This window comes from Schistocerca americana, chromosome 1, assembly GCF_021461395.2.
Source record: "Schistocerca americana isolate TAMUIC-IGC-003095 chromosome 1, iqSchAmer2.1, whole genome shotgun sequence".
NCBI classification, from domain to species: domain Eukaryota; kingdom Metazoa; phylum Arthropoda; class Insecta; order Orthoptera; family Acrididae; genus Schistocerca; species Schistocerca americana.
Window position 1 is genome coordinate 506476357 of NC_060119.1, and position 27447 is coordinate 506503803.

The 27447-nt window shown below is 43.6% G+C and overlaps 1 protein-coding gene and 1 non-coding gene across 2 annotated transcripts in view; one reads left to right on the forward strand and one right to left on the reverse strand.

Annotated features, from left to right (window-relative positions):
* LOC124624337 overlaps positions 1 to 27447 on the forward strand; it is a 558871-nt gene that overhangs the window by 122310 nt on the left and 409114 nt on the right. The gene's annotated exons all lie outside the window — the stretch shown is intronic.
* On the reverse strand, positions 10372 to 10446 carry Trnas-cga. The gene has a single exon. It is a non-coding gene; the product is annotated as a tRNA-Ser (tRNA).

Consider the following 27447-nt stretch of genomic DNA (forward strand, 5'->3'; position numbering starts at 1 on the left):
TCGACTTAGGTCTGTCAGTGCTCTGTCAAACTCTTCACGCTGTATCGTATCTCCCATTTCATCTTCATCTACATCCTCTTCTATTTCCATAATATTGTCCACAAGTACATCGCCCTTGTATAGACCCTCTATATACTGCTTCCACCTTTCTGCTTTCCCTTCTTTGCGTAGAACTGGGTTTCCGAGGTACTGTCCCATAATATCATTATTGGCCCTTGGGCGTTGGTTGTTTGACAATCTCTGCTACAATCAGTTGAAAGTAGACTTCCTGTCCAGCGATGAAGATGCAGCAGCATCTGCCCTGTGTTCCAAAAGAGGAAAAGGAAGAGAGCATTCTGTGAGAGGATGCCAGAGCCATCAAGGGAGGTGGCTAGCGTGCAGCCGCAGGCGCAGCCGTTGTCGTTACGGCGCGCCAGATGGCCCGGCCACCGCAAAGTGCTGCACTCTCCCCAGCGGGCCGCGGTCGCTCAGCAGGGAGCCACTCGGCAAACTACCGCCATAGAGAGGCAGAGCGTTCTCATTCCGCAAGGTACTCACCACTACATCCTGATACTGCATCTCTCCTACCTCTGGCGGTCTGACAGCGGTATTTTCAGAGCTCAACCTCGGCATACCTGTAACTGGCTCACATGGCTCCATATCACATACCACTGTGCAGCCCGGCTGTATTACGAGGAGTAATCATAAAGTATTGATTTTCATCTCGGAACAGCAGTAGAGTTTTCAGTACTGTATTTTTTTTATTTCTCTCGTCTGTCTAGACGAGTTCAGCCCGTAACTGCTGATCTGTAGAAGATGAGTGATGCGAATAATACTGGAGGAATCACCGTCACCTTTTCCCTACCAGAGAAGTCGTAACACTCAGGCGCAAAACGGTTTTCCCTGGACATGCAACACTTCTTCACTAGGCTGGTGTTTCATCGGGTACAGATAAAATGGTCAAAGGGAAAACTGCAAGACAAATGATAGCCAACAAAGTGATTAAATTTTAATATACAGACTGACAGACTGACTGACAGACTGATAAAGCTCGCACACATACCGCTGCTGTAACCCAGAATACTCAAGAGTGTCGATATGTTGCCGTCATCTACTCGATTATCAAATCTGTCTCCAATCCATTATATGCGGGACATCATGGACAACAACTCCAGCGTCATCCAGAATCAGCATTAGCCGTCCCTTTACTGACCGTCCATGTGCAACAGGAAAGGAACTCCTCTCCACAAACTGACCTCCAGCAACTATATAACACAATGCATGCACGTTTGCATCTTGCTTTCAACAATATTCCGCTTACACCGATTATTAGTGTACATGCATTTCACATTAACACTGGCTTATAACCAGTGATCTAGGCAACGGCCTTGCCGCAGTGGATACACCGTTAAGCGCTGTCTGGCGTGGTCGGCACTTGGATATGTGACCATCCAGGCCGCCATGCGCTGTTGCCATTTTTCGGGGTGCAGTCAGCCTCGTGATGCCAATTGAGGAGCTACTAGACCGAATAGTAGCGGCTCCGGTCAAGAAAACCATCATAACGACCGGGAGAGCGGTGTGCTGGCCCCACGCCCCTCCTATCCGCATCCTCCACTGAGGATGACCCGGCGGGCGGATGGTCCCGGTAGGCCACTCGTCGCCTGAAGACGGAGAGCTTTTTTTTATAACCTGTGATCTTGCAGCGTAAATCACTTAAATACGTGATCTAGACGTACTCCCGATATTTCAAGACTCTAATTATTTGGCGTTTCAATTTTTTTACTGTCAGTGTGTACTGCAGGAAGGCACGCAGATGAGAGGTAGCCTATCACAGTATTTTATAGAAAGCATCCACAATTATGGATGGATTGACGAAACGCAGCCTTGCTCTAGGAAAAGAAGTACACATCAACCACAACGGAAATCTAAATAGTTCTACTCCCTATAGATGGACAGGGATGATTGATTAAAGCGAATCAGTTCACTAAGCACGGCGCAAAAGGGGGTGATCGCTCGAAAGCAAGCGCCTAAATAGCTGTGCGTTTCCTAACGAGAAACATGCTGGCCAAACCGGAGGGTCTTGACATAAGGCTACTCGCTGGGTGATAGGAGGCAATGCTTGCGAACCCAAACTAACGGATAGGTCCGCACTCGCACAATTGGCGATGCATAAGACCATTAACGGAAGTGGTGGTGGATAGAGTCTCTCTGTCCTATTTGTAACCTCGGATGCCACACCGTATCGTTGTGTGCGTCCGCGGTTAAAAAATGGTTCTCCGCAGCCAGCGTTATTAGGTGTTGGAAGAGAAACCATTTCTGCGGACTGGACATGGCGGGGCGGCACCTTTCCTTCAGGCTCAAGTTGTGGCACCTGTTTGTGCGCGAATTCTCAGAACGCCGGATGCGACTGTATTTCTCAGTCACCGCATGACTTCACCTTACATTTACCTGCAACGCCCAGCAACTTCTAAAGAATATTCCCCATTTTGAGCATTTTCTATGTTAAATAAATGGAGAATGTGCAAATCTCCGCCCCTTCCATTCGATGTTGTCGATATAGGCAATCCATCGGTGGTATTCGTTGGCTGGTGGAAATTAATGTCATGGCGTAAATTGATCTTTTAAGTTTTCTGACGTTTCAGTTAGTGATCCTCCCGTTGATTATCATCAATAAGCTCTAATGTATGTTTGGAATTATCAAGCGAATTTTATTTGCTCCTTCTTTGGCATGTGGACTGGACCGGACAGCCGCAGCGTTCGCCACTCGTGCTGTCTTTGCTTACTGAATTCACTGCGTTACAACTCGTTTACAAAACACGATGTTTCGACAGTGTACTTTGCTGTCACCTTCGGGTGATAGCTTTAGAATGAGCGTACATGCTGCACCACTGCTTCTTTGTACTCGGTACCACGCCCACCATTCCTCCATCCCCAGGCGCACGTCGCGTTGGTCGTGGAGGTCAGTGGATACAGTCGCCGAATGCTGGGCCCATCGGCACGGAGGTAGTTCTCGACCGACGATGTGACTTCAATGCACTAATTACTAGATCCCTACCGGTGTACTGCGAGTAGAGCCAATGTCTCTATCGAAGAAGCCGTCGATTACACGCATCACAACAGTCTCTTTTAAAACACCATCACAGAACGATGAGGTTTGTCTCAGCACTTCCGTATGTTCAAATTTCATTGAGGGGCCCTGTTCCTACGCAGTGTGCAGGAACAACAAAGCTTGTGGTTTGGCTGAGTTTGGTGCGTCTCCTATGCTTCCAGTACCTATCTTCGACTGGCCGCACAGTCTGCTCGGTTCATACCCTACTGCATTTGAGCGGAATATTGTAGACACCCGGTTTACAGAGCCCCAAGTCTTATCTCACCATACGTAATGACGTACCCTTTTTTGGAGCTCGACGGAAAATGCATCCGATGTTACGCCGAACCAGTGTTCTGCCAATTTTCTTTGACCCTTTGCCGGCTTATGGCAGACACGCCATTGTCTTTTCCACCTCTGTCGTGTTCTGCTTGTGACGTCAAGCTGCTGCGGCTAGCACATGAGGTGACTTCGCCCTCTCATGACTGTCTCTCACTAGTCACTAAAGCCTTGGTTAGGTGTCACTGAGTAATAGTGTTTCGACTGTATCTAATTTACGTTTGTGATTGGGTTTTTCTCATTGGATGATTGTATATGCTTTAAACGACTTGTCTACGCACTCGACTTGTGTTGGTTATTAGTTCACATTGAGATGTCTGTTGACATTTATCTCCAGAACTGTCTGTTCCTTCCCGTCGGTCTCTACATTATCATCAGTGCAAAGAGTAGAACAGAAAATCAATCGTCTCTCGCCACATCCATTCATTCTTCTTGCATACGTTGTTAAGCGTCGTGATACGCTTCCTTTGTTCAACACTGCAAGTGCCCTGTGGACCAGTGTACGTAGCACACTTCCAACTGGGGATCATTAGAGCTGCTGGAGGCATGTAACTACAGATCATTATAGTTGGTTTTCCTCCACACAGTTGGCCCCATGGCGTCGCCCGCTTTGCACTCTACAAGAACTCCCAAAAGAGAAGTACGCCATTCTCTTCCATCTTCATGGTGAATCTGGTAGTGTGGTGCAGAGTTCAGGCTTGAGTGGAACTCCTAAAGTCTTTCAATTCTCTGAGGCCACACCACAAATATGTCATCAACACATTTGAGGAAGCGTGTGGAATTCAGTGTCGCATGTTCCAGAGCTTTTAGTTTTTCGAAATCTATCGCGAATAATTTTTAGTTTGTTTCCAGGAACAGGCTTGTGGTCCTTGTACACATCGAAAGCCTTGGACCGACGGGCCGCTAGAGGAGAGATGGTCCAGCCCACTGACAATGTGGAGTTGGGCTATGACATTTTCTGTAAAGAAGGAACATTAAAGTCTAACGTCCCGTCGACGAAGAGGTCGCTGCAGAATGAGGAAGGGCTCTTGGAGGGTCTGCAAGGAAATCGTCGCTGCCCTTTCGAAGGAATCATCTCGGGCGACTTCATGTAACCATAGAATATCTAACTAGTGATGGCCAAACGGAGATTTCAGCAGCCAAGTTGCCAAACTATGAATCCTATGTCTATCCACAACAACACCATACTCGTCGGGGGAAGAGACCAGGCACTGAATCCAGGCATGGGCTCCACTGCAAACCACCAACTTAAAGCCATAATACTTGTATTAGAGGAAAGAAATAATAGCAAGACGTATCCCTTAAAAAACGTGTATTTACCGATTGAATCTTGCAGGTTTAATGGTAGTGGTCTACGAAACTTTTTTCTGACGTTTTGACCTGAATTGCTTTGGACACTGTCAGAGGTGTTCCAGGTTACTAAGAATCTTGTCGAGTGTCTGGTCGGACGTCACAGGCGGAAAGAGAGCGTGGAAGAGTATTGCACGTGGTTGTAAGATGTTTGTCAGAACACAGAAAATTCACCACCAGCTAAGACAAGCGGTCATGAAAAATTTCACTGTATCCATCAACGTAAATATTCTTTACATTCTTTTCAAACACGTCATTCTGGAAAATATAAAACTAAAAAATAAGATTTCAGACTTGTCCTCAGGTGTCTATCCTTCGTATGTTACTCTTATCATCTTATATATAACACGAATGAAACATGTCATTGGTCAGAATCCCAAAGAGATACTTTAGACTGTTACGTTTGTATACTGAACGAAGTCCTCACAGAAAGCGGACACCTCTCTGAACCTATTAAGGTACAAAGCAATTATTCGATAAGCAACTGTTTTCTATTCCTCCTTCCTGTGCTCTTACTTTTCCACTGTTACTCCGTGTCATACGTATAGTACGTGATCTAACAACGCTTTTACTCACCGTAAAACGTACTCCCGTTTACTGCGACATCCTTTCAGAACGACTTTCGTTACGCTAACGTACACTGCTGTAACCTATCTCTCCTTTCTGGTGGATGAAAGTGAGAGAAATGCTTAAATTTCGATAAAAATATTGCAATAAATGAATAAAGGTTAGCCTCGGAAAAGGCACGCCATAAATGCGGTGGTATGATGTGGTTAATAATATGACACGCATCGGGATACAATCAAATTTTCTATTGTGCTGGAACACAGTCATTCAAATTCCTACACCATCGCACAAAGTAATCCTTTGCTGTGTCAAGCCTTGGTGGCTATGGAATATCATCATTTTTTGAACGCTCTTTGGCTGTAAGAACGCTATACTGACTTCTACGTAAAAAGTAGGAAATATTAATTTGGATACCCTAAAAATAATCTGCAGATTCAGCTTGTGGAGTCAGCCGTTCTGCCACCAAACCATCCCCGATACGTCTACCTGAAACACATGAGATCATAATATTAGTATGGTAATGACGAAGGTTTCTAAAATAGCTGCAGACACCACAGATTATGAATAATATGATTATTATTCGATATCTCAGAGCTAACAACACATGACTCCTAAACTAACAGGTGACAGAACAAAGCCGGCCGCAGTGGCCGTGCGGTTAAAGGCGCTGCAGTCTGGAACCGCAAGACCGCTACGGTCGCAGGTTCGAATCCTGCCTCGGGCATGGATGTTTGTGATGTCCTTAGGTTAGTTAGGTTTAACTAGTTCTAAGTTCTAGGGGACTAATGACCTCAGAAGTTGAGTCCCATAGTGCTCAGAGCCATTTGAACCATTTGAACAGAACAAAAGTGGGGAAGTATCAGCTTCCTAATACGTCGTCTGTTTCTCAAAAAAAGAAAATTTAAATAAGTAAAAAAAAAAAAATAAAGTGAATGCAATACAGAGGATATTAATTACGTCTTACGCATACTGACTGTGAATTAATTAATAACAACTGCTGTGTCTAGATCATTTGGCAATGCTGTTGCGCGAATGTCACGTATACGTCACCTATATGTGAATTCGTATAAAGCTGTTTGCTACGGGAGTTTGAGGCTAAATTAAGCTCAGAATGTCTGTGTAAAATTTATAAACTTGTATGCAGATGCAGTTGAAGTTTGGACATCATGTTCACATTCCTGATACGTATGTCCACCCCGACAATCTGAAAATGACGAACTGATATTGCAGTCGAGATCGCTAATAATATATGACGTGTCGACTTCCAATTAGTATAGTGAATATAGGATGCACTAAATAAAACCGTACAGGTAGTGAATCGAAGCTGGAAGTAATTACTTAGCCCCAGTTGTAATGTCTCGCTAGAGCGGCCTATGAGTTATTAAATACTAAATAATAAATTAAATTACAAAAATGAAAATTGGGAAATAACCAGCGCATGAAATTGGTCCAAAAGGAGTAGCAAGGTACGGCCCAAGCATTTTGTATGAATATGTTAACAAGTTATTTAATGAATTTATGCGGTATGTAGAGGAAGTTCTAGCCCAATACTTTAAAAAATGGGCAAGAAAATGTGTAGCAATTATCGTCGCATTAGTGTCATAAGTTCATTTACCACGCTATATAGGAGGATTTTAAGATCAAGAATGGAGATTTTGTAAATAAAGTGGAAGAACAAAGAGGCTTTAGAAGAAGCAGGTTATATGTAGACAGCATCTTTACTCTAAGACAGATCATGGAGTAGGAATTGGAAAGAAATCTAAGCAGTAATTTGCCCTTCACACAAGTTGAGAAAGCATATGACACTGTGCTACTAAAGCTGTGGTCGGGGGACCTACCAAAAATTTATATAAAAAGTATAATGAACAGTCCATGATGTAGGAAGTACATAGGCAAGAAGATTGAGGTAGGGCCCAGCGTAAGTACACACTTTTCTATGTTAATGGTCAGATCGTTGCAGCAAACGATGTAGAGCATATATCTTACATGCTCAGGAAGTTAATGGAAAATGAAAAGTGGGGTTTGAAAATTAATTTTGAGACGACGGAATATGTACGTTGCGGAGATGATGGAAGTAACATAGGCATTGGTGGACATCTTATTAAAGTGCCTAAAGAGTTTAAGTACCTGAGTAGTATTCCGATTGAAGTTGTAACTGGTTAAGACTAATAAATGCATGTCTGAATAAACACGAATACTGAAGCACCTCTGTCTGATATTGAATGCAAAATCTCATGGCTAAGATTGATTATGTGCACACATGTGAGTAATGTTGAATACACACTCAATCAATTTATAGTAAATAAATATGCGCGACGAACTGATAATGTGTAAATATCTGACCGGAACAAATATATATCTGACCAAAATAAATATTTAAACACAGCGGAATTACTTCGCTATTATTTAAAGGGAAGTGCTCACACAGATAACATTTATGAATGCATAAGGCCACCAACCTATCTGTCCATCCGTACTGTATGTAACCACACTTTAAACGTTCTAGGAACCCGTTGGAGTTACCGGACAACTGGCACTTGCCTCTGATCTTCTTCACAGCAAGTTTCCAGCCGTAATGTAACTCATAGCGAGAGCGACGCTGCGCCACGCCTTGTAACAACTACTCGTGGCTTTGAGTTCGTATTTGTCAAACACTTTGCTTCTTCAACTGCAATTCATTCAGTACTAACTGCATGGATATTGTATCCCAGCACTTACCAGAGGCCAGCGATTTAAGGGACGCTGGCACAAGCAGCTTGGTTATGGAGAACGAGCGCGTTGTCAGCAGTGGGAGTTTTGTCCCAGATCATAAAAATAGGTAGAAACAAGCACGGAGGTTGGCACAAGGCGAAAATTATGCCGAAGAAGTTAGTACGTCGGGCGATGTTACGAACTGGACAAATTTTCGTATGCATTTTGTCCTATATTGATACGTTCACGTCGCCCGCCCCGGTAGCTGAGTGGTCAGCGTGACGGACTGTCAATCCTAAGGGCCCGGGTTCGATTCCCGCCTGGGTCGGAAATTTTCTCCGCTCAGGGACTGGGTGTTGTTTTGTCCTAATCATCATCATTTCATCCCCATCGACGCGCAGGTCGCCGAAGTGGCGTCAAATCGAAAGACCTGCACCAGGCGAACGGTCTACCCGACGGGAGGCCCTAGCCACACGACATTTCCATTTTACGTTCACGTCCGCAGCTCGTGGTCGTGCGGTAGCATTCTCGCTTCCCTCGCCTGGGTTCCCGGGTTCGATTCTCGGCGGGGTCAGGGATTTTCTCTGCCTCGTGATGACTGGGTGTTGTGTGACGTCCTTAGGTTAGTTAGGTTTAAGTAGTTCTAAGTTCTAGGGGACTGATGACCATAGATGTTAAGTCCCATAGTGCTCAGAGCCATTTGAACCATTTTTTGATACGTTCACGGAGCGAGCACGGAGGTGATGACGACAACAATGGGAATCGCTACTTCTGTGTGTGGACTCCGACTATCGTAGTCTCGAGCGACCAGGAGGGCTGGATTGAAAAGGTGAGCTTTGGCACACTATTCTGCCTGAGTGTGAAGTGTGTAGAAGTTTCATACTGGGCAGGAAACTTGTGGGAAATCGCTTCCGGTGATAAGAAACTGTCAGAGACAGAATCTTCTGAGTTTTGATCCAAGGCTATATACATAAATACTTCAAGTTTTTTTCCATCAGGAGCAGTGTGCTCCACGACTGTATTAATGAGATCCCAAGGTAGGAGGAAGGGCAGCATCGGTTTAAATATTTAATCTGTTTATTGAAGGCCACCAACAGCCTTTCCGCAGTAGTAATATTTGTTCCCGTCAGATCGCTGAAGTTAAGCGCTGTTGAGCTTGGCTAGCACTTGTATGGGTCACTGTACGTATCTGTAGAGCGCTGTTGGCAAGTGGGGTACATTCAGCTCTTGTGAGGTCAGTTAAGGAGCTACTTGATTGAGAGGCAGCGGCTCTGGTCACGAAAACCAACAACGGCGGTGAGAGCGATGTGCTGACCGTATGCTCCTCCATATCCACATCCAGCGACGCCTAAGGCAGAGGATAACACTACGGACGATCGGTACCGTTACGCCCTACGAGGAGTCTTCGGACGAAGTTACTGCAGTTCGATTTCAGCTACTGTGTACCTATATTCGAGTCATGACGATTAATCGTAAATAAAATCGCGTATGGTATATACCATATTAACATTACAGATAAGAAACACTTTATTCATATCGGGGGAAGACCACAACCGCTTAGCGCTCCCTTCTCACGTCTGTCGACTCTTATAAATGCTTCTGGTTTCTGTACTAACTGTATATAACCTTTCAATCCCAGTATTTTATACATTCTACTTTCAAAATTTCACACAGTAGTCCACTCAGAATTGTAAAAAACTTTTTCTAAATCTTCAAATGCTATGAACATTGGTTTAACTTTATTTAACCTATCTTCTAACATGCGTAGTAGGGGCCTTCAGTTCTCGACTAAAGTTGTTAACAAATAAATGAGCTTTCAGAATCTGCATACATTTTCCAATCTCCATCCACAACGAGGGAGCCCTAACCTTTGCGGAGACGAGATAAACAGTAACAGTTCCTTTATGAAGTAAGTGTAATTACGTAAGGCGGGCATAGTGAGAAGTAGATTGACGCAGACGAATAAAGCTTTGTAAATAAAACACTCTTACGTTTGTCTAGTAGAGATACGGAGATATTGAGAAATATCCAAAGAGTACACGTCTGAACCATAGCTTGTATTAAAGTGAAATGTAGGCCACGTGATATACATAGAGGAAAATACGGGATGGATACAAAAATATGGTGTTGTCGAATAATATTACTAATGGAAAGGTTTCAAATAATGAGACTGCCAGGAATAGGCGTAAATGGAGGATGGCAGTAAAATAATGAAAATATTGATGAAAAAATACAAAATTGATTTTCTCCCTGTATAATCAATTTTTCTTCCGCTTATTTTAATATGTAAATTCATGAATGACTAAAATATCAGAGAAGCTTTTCTATACTGAAGCTTCCTGGCAGATTAAAACTGTGTGCCCGACCGAGACTCGAACTCGGGACCTTTGCCTTTCGCGGGCAAGTGCTCTACCAACTGAGCTACCGGAGCACGACTTACGCCCGGTACTCACAGCTTTACTTCTGCCAGTACCTCGTCTCCTACCTTCCAAACTTTACAGAAGCTCTCGCGGTAGCTCAGTTGGTAGACCACTTGGAAAGGCAAAGGTCCCAAGTTCGAGTCTCGGTCGGGCACACAGTTTTAATCTGCCAGGAAGTTTCATATCAGCGCACACTCCGCTGCAGAGTGAAAATCTCATTCTGGAAACATCCCCCAGGCTGTGGCTAAGCCATGTCTCCGCTATATCCTTTCTTTCAGGAGTGCTAGTTCTGCAAGGTTCGCAGGAGAGCTTCTGTAAAGTTTGGAAGGTAAGAGACGAGATACTGGCAGAAGTAAAGCTGTGAGTACCGGGCGTGAGTCGTGCTTCGGTAGCTCAGATGTTAGCCGGCACGGTAGCTCAGCGTGTTCGGTCAGAGGGTTAGCTGCCCTCTGTAATAAAAAAACTGAGTTAATCGATCAACAACGAACTTAAACGGATGTCTTACGACGTCCGCCCCGAGCGGGTGCAACGAACAAACACGAACAAAATGAGATTTTACAAAAAAAGAAAAAAAAGATGGTAGAGCAGTTGCCCGCGAAAGGCAAAGGTCCCGAGTTCGAGTCTCGGTCGGGCACACAGTTTTAATCTCCCAGGAAGTTTCATATCAGCGCACACTCCGCTGCAGAGTGAAAATCTCATTCTTTTCTATACTGTATTCAGTGTAAACAACTGCCACGCGATACCTCACATTTTCATTGGTCCTGTAAGAATGCGTCACTTCGCTAGAAATACGACACGTTGTTAGTCGGCTTTCTCTGTATATTACACGTTGCCCTGCAGAGTGTGGTAAATTTGAATCTGCTGGCATTAGCTACGGTCGTACCAAACGCTGGACGTGTTTAGTGCTAATGTTGTTCATTTGGGTTCTGCGGTCTCATTAAACACCTGTGGGCTATTAAATTAATATACTGCTGGATACGCATATCAACACACGCACTTGCGTTTCGGAATGAGGTCAGACCTTTGTTGTATTCGGCAAAGTAACTAATAAACTTGCATGCAATATGCCATGTAGATAAATTTCCTTATTCGAATGTGATTCACAGTAGAAGAAACAACAGTTTGATTTTTTGATGTGGTTAGACAAACTTTTCTTTCCCTTTATAAAAGAAAACATGCTACGTAAAAGGCTGTAACGTAAATTTGTTTATTGAAAATGTTGCGATTAGCTAATTTCGACCATAAGCATATAGGCAGACATTTTCCCTCGTTCTGTTTGGGAGTGGAACAGGGTGAGAAAATGCTAGTTGTGTTACGAGGTACCCTCTGCCTAGCACCGTATGGTGGATTGCGGAGTATGTATGTAGATGTAGATGTATTTCAAGCTGTCTCCTGCTTGCTAGGCAGATACGCTGGTCACTATGGCATCTGAAATCAGTGGTCACCACAATTACATCAGGGACACATCAATAATGTGTGGTATAAGTTGCGAATTGAGGTTTGACAGGAGACGTGTTACAGAAGTCTTTGCGGCTGTGATCACAACTTTGTCCGGATGGCGTGGTGATCAGCGCATGTGCCTAGCAAACAGGAGACCTGGATTCCAATCCCGGCCCACTACAAATTTTCAACTTGCCTCATTGATATACAAAAATGCCCACTTGCTATTAATGTTTCTTTTGAACCATTTTACAGCCACTGTCATATCTTTATCGTGATTACGTGCCTCACCACCATAATCCAGTCTTTACACGTTCCACTCACTAATATTTCAGGCAATGTCTACCGCGCTCACTAACCGTGCTGCAGTTCAAAAATGTCGGATAAACGGTGAACGAAACTGTCAAAGGTGAGCAGTATGCTTACAGCGGTCACATTTTGTAAAATGAAGACGGCTGAGTTTCATACCGGATCAACACACGCAATCAGCATCACAACAACTTGTAAATAACACAAGTATAACGTTATTACACTTTGAATTAACAGTGGTAGCAGAATACTGGTAGTAATTGCTTTGATAAGAATGGAAATACTGGTAGAAGCCAACATTGGAGGAGATTCCTTTGGGTTCGGGACATATGTAGCAACACAAAACGTAAATTTAGAAAAAGCATCCGAAAATGACTGGAATATACTGCTTGAAATTCTGAAGGTAGCGGAGATGAAATACAGCAAGCGAAACGTTGTCTAAAATTTTTAGAGTTACATGACCGCAATTTTAAGATTCACAGAATCTGAAAGAGAAGCAGTCATTGAGAAGAGTGTCAGACTTATAGCCTGTCAACGATATTATCCAGTCTGTGCGTTCAGCAGGCAACAGAGAAAAGCAATGAGAAATTAGTAGCGAGGAATCCACTTCAGGGAGAAAGAATAAAAAATCGGCGATTGCTGATGACATTGTAATTCTGTCAGAGGCGACAAAGGACTTAGATCAGTTCAGCGGAACTGATAGTGCCTTGAAGAAAATTTATAAGATGTACTTCACCAAAAGCAAAAGAAAGTAATGCAATATTGTCTTATTAAATCGGGTCGTACTAAAGGAGTTAGGTTCGGACATGAGACATCGAAGTTACTAGATGATTTTTGTGATTTGGCCAGCAAAACTGCTGATGATGGAAGATACAAAGACGGTATAAAACGTAGACTAGATATTGCAAGAAAGACGTTTGTGAAAAGGAGGAATTTCTTTTACAGCGAATTTAGGTGTTTGGAAGTCTTTTCTGAAGGAGTTTGTCTGGAGTGTAGCCTTATATATAGGTAAAACGTAAACAATAACGAAATCATACAAGGAGACAGAACCTTTCGAAATGTGATGCTACAGAAGGATGCAGAAGATCATGTGGGTAGATCGAATAACTGATGAGGCGGTATCGATTCGAACTGAGGAAAAAGTTGGTGGCATAACGTCAAAAGAAGTGATCAGTTGACGACTCATACAGAGGCACCAAGGACTCGTCAGTTTGGCTGTGGAGGGAAGTGTGAGGAGTAAATGTTATACATGGACACGGAATTTTGCCTAAAGGAAGCACGCTGAGATGGATGCAGGCAGTATCAGTAATGTAGAGTTGAGGATGCTTCCACAGGATAGAGTAGCGTGGATAGCTGCCTCATGTCAATCCCCAGACTGAAGACAACAACAACAACAACAACAATAACAAAGGTAAGCGGGCGAGTGCATGAAGCAGTATACACAGCTGATCCCCGAGTCTCAGAAATGGTATTAAAACAGGCACCAGCTGTCATCTGGAAAGGCAATGCGATTTTGGCTTCTTGACTCTGTTCTGTCAACGGATTATTCGCAGCATACTACACTTTCGAATAATGATATAAAAACACCTTCATAAGTTGCCTCCCGCACATTCAAGTAAATGTAGTATCAGTTCATTTACAAATGAATGTCATAAGAGACAAAAGGGGCCATTTCAGTGAACCATTAGAGCATTCATCTATTCTGGTTTGAAGAAATACGGAAAACAGAAATCAGGGTGGGTAGAGGAGTTTTTTGTTCCACGTGTCCCACATGTCCTGTGTTCTAGCGATGAACCACTCTTCGTCGCGAAATTCGCTTAGGTACATCAACGAAACTCTTTGACTGATTAGGTCGTGATTTCCCTAAATCGCTTCAGGCAAATGCCGGGATGGTTCCTTTGAAAGGGCACGGCCGATTTCCTTCCCCATCCTTCCCTCACCCGAGCTTGCGCTCCGTCTCTAATGACCTCGTTGTCGACGGGACGTTAAACACTAATCTCCTTCCTTCCTCCTCCTTGACTGATTAGGTTCTGAATCTAAATTAAATGTTAAATATTAAGTTATCAAATATAGAAATTACTAAACTATGTACCGAAATATCATGCATAGTTTAGGAAATGGAAGGAAATGGTGTAATCTCACTCACAGAATGAGTACTGAAGATCATAGTACGAACCCTTGCTGCATGTAGTCAGGGACGACAGAGAAAATGCTGGTGTCGCTTCAAGCAATGCCAAAGAGCGATAGGAGGTTATTAACTTCGTAAGTCGTCAGTCGTAAGAACCCGACGACACTAAGATCCAGGTTACAGTCTATGCTGTTTTCCAAATACAGTACAGGCTGCAGTGCAGAAACTGCTTGCGGAACGCGTCACGAGTTAAGTCTTAGGACGCTGCTTCTGGGGTTGAAGTCCCACGTACTTTGATGCTATTTCAGGTACTGTATACATTTGCAAGTGTTTTTTTCGTTCTCGAATGCGTAAATTGGATCCACATATTCGAGGGTAAATAGTCATATTCGTAAACTTATGCTCACTGTGACTTAAAAGTGTGTTTTAACTTATCGAAAACGGCTAACAGTATTTCTATTCCGCCAAGATTTAAATTTCTTCATCAAGCCCAGACACGATGTCGCACTTCCGCTCTGATCTTTTCCTAACACACAAAAGCTTTTATAAGACGCATTTCCGAACTTTTGAAAAGATTTTTCTTAAATATGAGGCGTCACTACAAATCGCAGCACGGTGAGCAAAACCGCTGTTATTTAATAATTTTCTCTGGAAGAAACTCAAAAAGTGCTTGGAAAGTAAATTTAAGTTGACCTCGTATCTCACAATCTAAGGAACACCACAGTTGCATACGTCCGAACAAGTATAGTTTGTACCTGTGCAGCGTGAAGTCTACATTCTGAAAGTTTAGGGGCGTAGCGTGCAAGCGACAAGAGAGGCCCGTGCCTAGCACTATATGTTTTGGAAGACAGCAAAAAAGATGGTTCAAATGGCTCTGAGAACTATGGGACTTAATATTTGAGGTCATCAGTCCCCTAGAACTGCTTAAACCTAGCTAACCTAAGGACATCACACACATCCATGCCCGAGGCAGGATTCGAACCTGCGACCGTAGCGGTCGAGTGGTACCGGACTTAAGCGCCTAGAACCGCTCGACCACGACGGACGGCTGGAAAACAAGATACGGCTGTTGATCACCTGACTCTGCGCTAAGGCTTTCCACAGTATTTCCTGGACTTTCGTTATAAGGTACAAGAACACATTATGCTTATCTACATGACTCTAATACACACATTGTGCTGAGGGTCCCTACTCCATTTTGGATCAGTCTTCATGTACAATGGGATACATCGTTAACTTTCGAACAGTACAACAACAGTGACTGAAGAAATTAAGACGGCAACACGAAACATCACGAAAAACCTGCCTCCCACACTTTACCTCTCATTTGCTAGTACTGTGGTGCCACTCTTCGATAGGAAAATGTCGTCCAGAAATGGCACGATTCTGTAATAAGTGCCTGCTTGATGTTGACGTACTCCTGTAGCCCACAAGATCCCCTGATCTTGATGCCTAGTTCCACTGCGAACCATGTGCACCACGACCATATCATTGTCAACATATTTAGGATAAATGGCAGTGTGGGTTATAAAGATTGAAATCCTTTATATTACAGATCGATATCGGTCACTGTGTTTGCGCTGAAGATGGTCACATGGTGACCGAAATCGATCTGTAAAATAAAGAATTTCAGTCTTTACGACAAATGTTGCCATTTATCCCAAATACACTGATCCCCAGATCTGTACCAGAGAGGACATTTGTGGGTGCAGCTCGACCATAAACTTCACCCCAGTCCCAGAATCGACGATGTCATGCGCGAGTTAATAACAGTTGTAGGTAAGCTGGCCTCAGGAGAGGATAGAACGGCTGTATGACTTCCTTCCCAAGTGAATCAGTGCATGAATCCAGGTCAGAGGAGATGGAAACGTCATATTGAAAAGTGGCAACATACTGCTAATTTTTTTGGAAATTTGGGTCGAACTACACTATACTAACATTACGTAAATCTAAAAACTTGAAGTTACATCTTGTTTCTGCCTATACTTCTGGTTCAAATCGCTCTAAGCACTATGGGACTTAACATCTGAGCTCTTCAGTCCCCTAGACTTAGAACTACTTAAACCTAACTGACCTAAGGACATCACACACATCCATGCACGAGGCAGGATTCGAACGTGAGACCGTAGCAGCAGCACGGTTCCAGACTGAAACGCCTAGAACTGCTCGGCCACAGCGGCCGGCCGTACCCTTCTGGTTACTTCACTTTTTTCTCAGGCAGTGTATAAACCACTGTACAACGTTTTTACCGCCCTTACCGCTGGCATGTAGTTCTGCTATTTTCATTTGCGTCAATGAACTTTTCTCAATATACACTGCTGGCCACCGTAAATGCAACACCAAGAAAGACAAGAGGTAGCACAACAAAATTTATTTTGTAGATAACATGTTGACCAAGTATCAAATGATTACGTTTACAGACGTCTGTGACATGTGGTTCCTGCCAGAATCAGTAGCCAGAGTAGCCGCCATTGTTGGAGATCACCGCTGCCACACGTCTCGGCATTGAGTCAAAGAGACGTTGGATGTGTTCCTGGGGTACAGCAGCCCAAGCAGCTTCCACACGTTGCCAAAGATCATCTGGTGTGGCAGCTGGGGATGAAATCTGGGTCACTCGTTGAGCAACCATGGACCACATGTTTTCTATCGGCGAAAGATCCGGAGAGCGAGCCGGCCAGGGAAGCACTTCAATTTGGTTATTGACGAAGAACCTTTGGACAATGCGTGCCACGTGTGATCGTGCATTATCCTGTTGAAATATGGCTGTGGCCGAGCCCTGAAGGTAAGGAAGGACAACTGGCTCCAGCACCTCGGATATGTAGCGCCGGCTATTTAAAGTACCGGCAATGCGTACTAGAGACGTGGGAGAGTAATATCTAATACCGCCCCATACCATAATACCCGGTGCAAGACCAGTGTGGCGGTGCATAATGCAGCTGTCCAGCATCCTCTCTCCGCGGTGTCTCCACAATCGAATCCGACCATCGTGGTGCTGCAGACAGATGTGTGCCTCGTCAGTAAAGACAACGTCATTCCATTCTGCTGTCCACATCCGTCTGTCATCACACCATTGGCGACGGAGACGTCTGTGGTTCTGCATCAATGGTAGACGAAGCAATGGACGTCTTGCGGACAGACCACTCTGCTGTAAACGCCGTCGAATGGTACGCGCAGACACTGGATGATGCGTTACAGACGCAATATGCTGTGCTATGGTTCGGGATGTCACTGAGCGATCCGTCACTGCCATGCGCACAATTTGCCTATCAGCACGTGCAGTGGTGCACCGAGGTGAATGCGATCGATCACGTCGGTCCGTCGTACCCTCCTGCATCCAACGGTCACATATCCGCATTACAGTTGTTTGGCTTCGTCCAACACGACTAGCGATTTCTCTGTATGATAATCCACAATCTCGGTAAGCCACTATCCTTCCTCTGTCGAACTCGGATACTTGATCAAACGATGTTCGCTGTTGTCTACGAGGCATAACTGATCGTCTTGTGAAACAACCACAAGGTAAACACACGTGCCGAACGTACACTCGTCGAAATCGCCAAGCTTTATAAGGCGCTATGAGGTGGCGCCACAGGCGCGCGTGATGTGCGTCTGCGCTGAAATTCTAATCAGTTGCATATCTCATCGCTGCAAACCCATGGTGTAAATTTCACTTGATTCGGATGCTTCCTTCAGGGTGTTGCATTTACGGTGGCCAGCAGTGTACTTTCGACCACAGGAGTTGCTATTTGTGTAACGGATGTAAAATTAAACCTGCATTCTCAGTGCAATGAAGGAAATAAGACTAGAGTTAAACATCCCATTTATAAAGAAGTCATTAGAGATGTTCGTTGCAGTTCAGTAGAACAAGCTGTTGTAATGCATACGTGCATTCGCTTCACGTGTTTGTGCTAATTGTTGCGCGAACCTTTGCGAGATCGAAACGCTCGGGAATGCTCTGTAGCAGCCAGGATATGTGTCCATCTGACAATTATGCGTCAGCAAGGACCATTAACGATTAACATCATAAGAGGCAATGTTCTGCAACCTTAGTAGAGACGAGATCCGACTATTCGAGAGTAGGATCTTACAATCTGAGAAAGTGTTCCGAGACAGGCTTCCGCCACACTGTCCCTAAACGTGACGTCAGATCCTACATCTACATCTACATGACTACTCTGCAATTCACATTTAAGTGCTTGGCAGAGGGTTCGTCGAACCACAATCATACTATCTCTCTACCATTCCACTCCCGAACAGCGCGCGGGAAAAACGAATACCTAAACCTTTCTGTTCGAGCTCTGATTTCTCTTATTTTATTTTGATGATCATTCCTACCTATGTTGGTTGGGCTCAACAAAATATTTTCGCATTCGGAAGAGAAAGTTGGTGACTGAAATTTTGTAAATAGATCTCGCCACGACGAAAAACGTCTTTGCTGTGATGACTTCCATCCCAATTCGCGTATCATATCTGCCACACTCTCTCCCCTACTACGTGATAATACAAAATGAGCTGCCCTTTTTTGCACCCTTTCGATGTCCTCTGTCAATCCCACCTGGTAAGGATCCCACACCGCGCAGCAATATTCTAACAGAGGACGAACGAGTGTAGTGTAACCTGTCTCTTTAGTGGACTTGTTGCATCTTCTAAGCGTCCTGCCAATGAAACGCAACCTTTGGCTCGCCTTCCCCACAATATTATCTATGTGGTCTTTCCAACTGAAGTTGTTCGTAATTTTAACACCCAGGTACTTAGCTGAATTGACAGCCTTGAGAATTGTACTATTTATCGAGTAATCGAATTCCAACGGATTTCTTTTGGAACTCATGTGGATCACCTCACACTTTTCATTATTTAGCGTCAACTGCCACCAGCCACACCATACAGCAATCTTTTCTAAATCGCTTTGCAACTGATACTGGTCTTCGGATGACCTTACTAGACGGTAAATTACAGTATCAACTGCGAACAACCTAAGAGAACTGCTCAGATTGTCACCCAGGTCATTTACATAGATCAGGAACAGCAGAGGTGCCAGGACGCTTCCCTGGGGAACACCTGATATCACTTCAGTTTTACTCTATGATTTGCCGTCTATTACTACGAACTGCGACCTTCCTGACAGGAAATCACGAATCCAGTCGCACAACTGAGACGATACCATAGGCCCGCAGCTTGATTAGAAGTCACTTATGAGGAACGGTGTCAAAAGCTTTCCGGAAATCTAGAAATACGGAATCAACCTTAGGTCCCCTGTCGATAGCGGCCATTACTTCGTGCGAATAAAGAGGTAGCTGCGTTCCACAAGAACGATGTTTTCTGAAACCATGCTGATTACGTATCAATAGATCGTTCCCTTCGAGGTGATTCATAATGTTTGAATACAGTACATGCTCCAAAACCCTGCTGCAAACCGACGTCAATGATATAGGTCTGCAGTTAGATCCTCCTGGCAACAGCGATCTGAACGCCCATTGGCTGAGAGATTTGATATCTATATGCGTAGGAGACGACTGGAGTATCCCTTTTGGCTGAGGGAGAAACGTGGGATCTGTCTTATGCGTCGGGAAAACGCAAGACGCCACTCAATATGCACGGTCGAGTAACCGGAGGCGACTCCAAATGGACAGTCGCGAGTGGGCAGTGGCAGTAGCAGAATGCACCATTGATCACAAATATAGAAGTAATAAACAAGATATAAAGTTAATGTGAGTGGTATTAATTATCAATGAACGCCATGTGTCGTGGGCAGTATCTATAACGAGTGTTGAAAGTGATAACGGTGTTGCAAAGTGCTGAGTGTAATGGCGCAACCAAGAGCTGCCATTTGGGAAAGTCTGTGACGCGTGTTTTAAAGTCTTCTTCATTAAAACGATTATATTACAAAACGTTGTTAACCTTTAACAACTGGCATCCTGACACACCCCATTTCAGCAGGAGCACAAACCGACACTGAACCTGGCTCCTGAGCGCTACTACTGCGACGAGGGACAATCGAAGAAGCAAGACACCAGGTTAGTGATAAAGAAATCAGATAAGGAAGGCAGAGTCGCTTCCTTCTCGCTACAATGCCACACATAAGAAGGACATTGTACCGTGTCTACCATCATGAACGGGCAATGCAACTTGCATATGCGATTCAGACTTTGAAGCATGCGCATTATCTCCTTACAGCTAAAAAGACTGCCAGAATAGGAACTAGCCTATCGAAATGATAATTCAACTGTTATTGTGAGACACTAAACAGTGAATAGATACTTTTACTGACAGCTTGCGGTAAACAACGTCTACAGAAGTATGCTGAATGTAAACTAGTGTTCGCAGGTATCCTCCGAGAGGGTTGCAACATATTTGTGCGGTTTTTTGGAGGTGAATAGGAGAGATGTTTAAACTCAGGTAGAAGGGGTTTTCCTATGATCAGTTTGATACCTAGACGTCCATTAGGAAGAACAGCAAGTCTTTTCGGCATCGTGGTGCGTCAAGAATGTGGCAAGCATCACTTGGAACTCACCTGGTTCCACTGGTACAAGCGTAATTGATGACGTCGTTGGGTCAAAATTCAATCACTTAAGTATTGTCTGCTGCGGAGCCCCATCTCAGTAATGTGCACTGAACGGTGTGTTTCGAAAAACTAGTGCCTGCATCATTCAACGTTTTACTCTGCCGTCAGATCTGCCACAGGTTGCCTCCTATACTGCTATAAAAGGCACCACACCTTTGCTAGAATTCTCTGTGACTCGTTTATGTACCGTAGTATTTCATGCCTGAAAAGAATTACTGTAACACATGTCGTTTCTCACAGTTTTGCTAAGCACATCCTCACGTAAGGATGTAAGGACATGAACACTCCGAGGAAGTCATCAGAGACGCGACACACGGCCGGACAGGGGAAGGATCAGCAAAGATAGTTTCCTTTCAGAGTATGAATCTCTGCATTCGCCATAGCAGGTTTGTGGAAATCACGCGAAACCTTGATCTGAACGGTGGAACTACTTACTGGACCCGAGTCCACTGTCTTACCACGCACTACCTCGCTCACTCTGCATCACGGTGTGTTTCCAAGGAAGCATCACATTCCGTTAGGATTGATTAATCTCTATGTATGCGGTCCCGTCGTTGCCTTTACCGTTGATAAACTCCTCAGTATTCGTTCTAGTCGTGCATGTTACTGTATCCAGAATGAAATTTTCGGTCTGCAGCGGAGTGTGCGCTGATACGAAACTTCTTGGCAGATTAAAACTGTGTGCCGGACCGAGACTCGAACTCGGAATCTTCGTCTTTCGCAGACAAGTGCTCTACCAATTCAGCTATGCAGGAGAGCTTCTGTGAAGTTTGGAAGGTTGGGGACGAAGTACTGGCGGAATTGAAGCTGTGAGGATAGGTCGTCAGTCTTGCTTGGGTAGCTCAGATCGCAAAGCACTTGGCGGCGAGAGGCAAAAGCCCCGAGTTCGAGTTTCGGTCCGGCTCAGTTTTAATCTGCCAGGAAGTCAGTGTATCGTCGGAAGGTCGCTGTGATATAACACATTTTACTACTGGTGGTCTGATTGGCTATACTGGACCATAAAAGGAAGAACTCAGATGATGGTCGAAAGCAATTTCTGGATAAGAGCACCAGACGATTTTGCGTACGCCTAACATCAACAAGAACGATAGGATTTAGTAGCGAGAGACAACGGACACGGTAACTCGCTCACTTTATGCGATTCCGAGCACCGTAAGCCGCGCAGACGGATATGGGGCATCACATTTTCATGAGAAAGCCTGTCCCCTGGTCCCTGATTTACACCTGCTGGGAGGCGTGCTGCTTAGCAGAACACAGCGTCGCCGCGCTACTGTGACGGAATCGCCATGGCGGCCGTCCGTCACCTCGAGGGCCGCTGCTAATAAATAGCAAGTCTCTGCCCCCGTAGGCTAGGACATTATTTACGGCCGCGTTCGGCAGACGACGGACCGCCAGTTCGCTGACAGGCGAATCCACGCTCTGAGTGGACGTCCCTTTCATTAGTAACGCCCACCGAAGACAAGGGAACAGGTACCCAACCCACTAGCTGCTGATCCAGAATCCATGGCTGCTACCGCACGGGCACATTATTTTGTTACAGCTTACAACGCAGCTGTGAGATTTCACTTAGTTAAACATAGTATTTTTCTATGCAATCTTAGAGACTGTCACAAAGTTACATATTCTACAGTGAAAATATTTTGTTAGTACCCAACTAAATAGGGAGAAAAATTCATCATAATAAAATAAGAGAAATCAGAGCTCACAGAGAAAGTTTGTTTCCCACGCACTGTTCAAGAGAGGAACGGTAGAGAAGTAAAGGTGGTTCAGCGAACCCTCTGCGAGGCATTTTGTTGTGAATTGCTGAGTTATCAAGTAAGTGTAGATGTAGATGTAAATAATGTTCAGGAGTAAATGCATCATATGTTATTAACACAAAACCTATATCTCTTCGGCGTCAGTTGTATAGGAGATGAACTCTTATTTAAGGAACAGCCGTGTTAATCTCAGATTCGTTCTATAATCAGACTTAAAAGCACTTTCATTTCTCATTACACATTCGTAAACCTTTGTCCAAAAATGACAAATGACGTTCGTTCCATTAGGCTCAGTTGACTAAATAATGGAGGAGTCATTGTCACACAAGCTGCTATTTTATAGCTCATGCTAAAAATGCTAGAATTTTCGAGAACAGTATAATGTGTAGACTGAATCTTTTGGTTTTACTTAGCAAACATCAATGAAAGAAAATTACACTTTCACAATAGTAAGTTTTAACATTAAAAAAACTGTTTCACGACAAAAAATATCGATTTTATAATCGAGATTTCTGGTCAAGACATGTCTGTTATCACTATATTTTTTCCTTTTTATTATTTACTAATTTGTTTCCTGTTCAAAATAAAACCACACTAACGGAAATCTACCATCTGTGCAATGAATTTCATATACAACACCTTTTTACCGAAATTTTGGAATTAGAGACATCTGTGTGAGGTTATTAAACATGCAGTAGTAATTTGTGATTAATCAGTGTAATACTTAAGTTTCTCCTTTCTTTAAACATATTTTTTAGTTTTTTCTTTTAGATCTGCATACACCACTGATGAAATAATATACCTTAAATAATGATAAATCTTAAACACAGAACGCCACAGTGATTTATTGTCTCAGTTAATAACATGACAGTACTGTTTTTGAAGAACCCGATACGGTAACACTTGATTTTGGCCGAATACGTCGCAAAATCTGTAAGAAAGTGAATTGGAAAGTGAATCGTTCAAATGGTGTCGACTGTTCATAGCTATTAATGTAGGTCATTTCAGGTTCAAAAAATGGTTCAAATGGGGCTTAACATCTAAGGTCATTAGTCCCCTAGAACTTAGAACTACTTAAACCTAACTAATCTAAGGACATCACACACATCCATGCCCGAGGCAGGATTCGACCTGCGACCGTTGCAGTCGCGCAATTCCAGACTGAAGCGCCTAGAACCGCTCGGCTACCCCGGCCGGCTTCATTTCAGGTGCAGTTCAAGCTTTAGGCCTCGTAGCTGATAAGAATGGGCGTGAATTGATATAAAGTGTTCATTGGGACTTGAATTAGACACTCCAGAATATCCAGAGCTACTCAACTTTTCCTTAAATGCGCTGGGGCATTCAATTCTGTGCAAGGAGTAAGTTCTTCCAGGGACAGACAACAGAGAAGGAATTTGTGAAGAATTTTGTTTTGTGGACACAGCTAAATGAGACATTCTGTTGAGATCATCAGGAGATGACAGTTACTTGACTTCTAATTTGAGGTACTGGGATACATCGGGGCTGAGCAGCCAATGAAGCGGATATAGCGTATGGTAGTCACGTAACTCCATAATTGATCCGGTTTCTTTTACTTTATTCTATTTACTTATTAACGTTCTCCTCAACAGTACTTCGAGATTAAAAATAGCATTCATAACGCACATATAGTATCCATACCTCAAAATCAAATGCTGTAGAAAGTATGATAATCTGTCGTAACTAAAATGATATTATATGCCGTTAAATAGTTTCACGTTGTTTATAAAACATTTTATCGTCTTACGTACCACCAGCTGTGTCATGTAGCACATGTTACGAATTATAATAGATAATTTTAAAATCATGTGCTTAATCAGAACGCAATAAATATTTAAGCCGATCAGTCTTCGCTTGTAAGTTTGCTTCTAAACACGTAAACTCGATTTTTTTTGGTACATAACGGAAGAAACTCTTTAAACTGTATGTTTCTTTTGTTATGTATACATGAATCCTTTTATTTTGTTCACTTTCGCCGTCTATGCTTTTTGATGCCACCTCCTGACTTATGAAGACGGCAAGTGATTCTGCTGTCTATGCCTTCATTCATTTTACTAAGATGGCGTGGCACCTTTCTTGAGTTTCTTCAAATACGCACTAAAATTCCTATCGAAGCTTTTGTCCAAAAAACTGGCTTAAATCAAATAGCCTTTACTGAAAATACGAATAAATCCGGAGCAGTAAATGAAACAATGTCCAAGTGAAATTAACATTTTCGATTTAATCACAATATCTAATTTTTACTCATATGTGATGGCAACGCCCGATACATAAAATTTCGTGTGCGATCCTTTATTAGAAAGGAAATACACATAACGCAACAAGAACAGCTATTAAACTTCCTGGCAGATTAAAACTGTGTGCCCGACCGAGACTCGAACTCGGGACCTTTGCCTTTCGCGGGCAAGTGCTCTACCAACTGAGCTACCGAAGCACGACTCACGCCCGGTACTCACAGCTTTACTTCTGCCAGTACCTCAGCTAGGCCTTCAAAAAAATGTTGCATAAAAGTCAATTTTTACTCGCCGTGATTCAGAGGAGGAGGGGGGGGGGGGGGGGGCGGACGGGCATTCTTCCATTACAACATACAGCAGCTCATAAATTCTCCATTGATATCTTGGACAATCTCAACTACTTCAATCACTGGATAGAGGCGTTATTTTCTTCACATTTAGACACCTTTTTCAGTAACTGATATCCCATGAGTGGCTCAGTTTTAAGTTGTATTTTCTGGTGTATCTAATGCTACGACGTACGGTGTGGGGAGCTATTACGGAACGCCATATGGTAACAGTAGGCAGATTTTTCAGTGTTTTTCAATTATTAATTGTGTATAATTGCCTTAGTTGCAGCTGCCATAGTTTTGAAATTAGCTGTACTAGGAAGGAATAGCTTAATGTTGTATTTTTTTTATTTGTATAGTGCCGATATACGTGTTTTTTGTGCCACATTTACAGCATTGTACCCCTGTCTCTTGTTGGATATTAAATCTAATAGTGAATAGTAACGAAGATCGAAAGCGGGAATTTTGTGAAATATAATAAACGACACAGACGATGTTGTGCTATCTCGATTATTTAACCTGAGGCCATGTTGCCCTTAAAAGTAACATCTTCATTTGTGAATCGACATATTTTCATTACTAACGCGACATACAGATTCTGTATTGCACGCATTTCCTCCAGTGTAAAAGTACTCTGAGTGCAATAGCAAACCGAACAAATTACTATGCAACGAAGTACTGGTTGTAACCTCGCCACAAAAAAATATATAAGTATAGAATTCACATTTAGAGTAACTACCCAACAGTTTATTATTCCGTAACCTACCAACAATAAAGTGACTAATCTCTCACTAAAATTGTGGCTCACTTATAACCTTTCAATAATTGACTGTGAATTTAAACTGGTAAATTTTGACGTCAGCAGTGCTGCGTCATGGCCCTGAATGATCATTCTGAATAAATTGAAAATTCTTACCTCAATAAGGTCGCCGGATAACGCGTATATATCTGCTCCTATAAGAAATTTTTCTGGCGCAACCCAGTGCAATGCTGGCTGATAGATTGGTCATGTATAAAAAGAAACAACTGATTTTTCTTTACAATAGTCGGTATGACCATGGAGTGGAGAAATTACTAAATTCTTTAAATTGAGATGAATGATTATCAAAAGTTAATTTTTTTATAAGGAAGATTATTATTAAGAGATTTTTAAAAACATTTACATGGGACTTGATATAACAATTGTACATATGCGCGAGGCTGCTTTTACCTTACACTACATCGCTCAGGCACCGCCATTGCTCCCCACGACCAGCCCAGCCAACTCCATACACACGACTGCCAGCTACTACTTACTCCTACTGCCACACAGTTCCTACTGCAGCCAACACTGCTCTCTGGTCTGAAATTCTCTTATAGCTTACATATCGCAGGCAGCGCGTGAGCAATCCATCGAAATTACATCTGCTCGAGTGCGCTAGCAATAAATTCCTTAGTCATTGATCTCTTACATGGTGAAATAATGTTTCTTATATTGTAGCAAAACTCTCAGCAAACAACTCTTCTCGATCTGTGATAGCTTTTCACGATGATACACACTATCAGTCATGGATACAATGACAGTTCGTCAAATTTATGAAATGGAATTGTTGACTAGCTGTGACGCAGATGCTGTTGTCCATCGAATCGGTCACGGCGGAATAAATAAAGCAGTAGCGCTGCGCCGGACCGTGTCAAGGGCTCTGCTGGCAAGTTCCCCAGTGTTTGCGATGAGGGGTACAGGTTTAGTTAGACGAGGGGTTCACACGGGGGGAACGAGAGGGTGCGGTGGGAAGGGGTGGGAGAGGCGGGGTGAGGGGCGGGTGCGTGCAGAGAGGCCCGCGGTAGAGGCGGCCGCATGCCGGCTCGGGGCGGCCCCTCTGTGTTTCAATTAGGATCGTAATTAGAATCGCACGCAAATTTACATAATCAGGCGACGTGTCCGGAATGGGTGGCGTGCCGTTCCCGCTGTCAACACACAAGCTCACGGCTGCAAGTCATACCGGGCCGGGCGTCGGAGTATTGTTTCATCACGCGTGGGCCGTGCCTTTGTCGGCATACGGACTGCGGGAGCACGCTTTTCGCCTGCTGGCTGGCAGTGGCTTCTTGCGTTTTTGTTATTGTATCTGTGGTGTGTTACTGTCATCAGTGCGAGGAGTGGTTTGATACAGCTCTATTCTTTGCAACCCTCTTCATCTCTGCGTAGCTACTGCAACCTGCACCGATTTTAATCTATTCGCTATATTCAAGCTTTCAC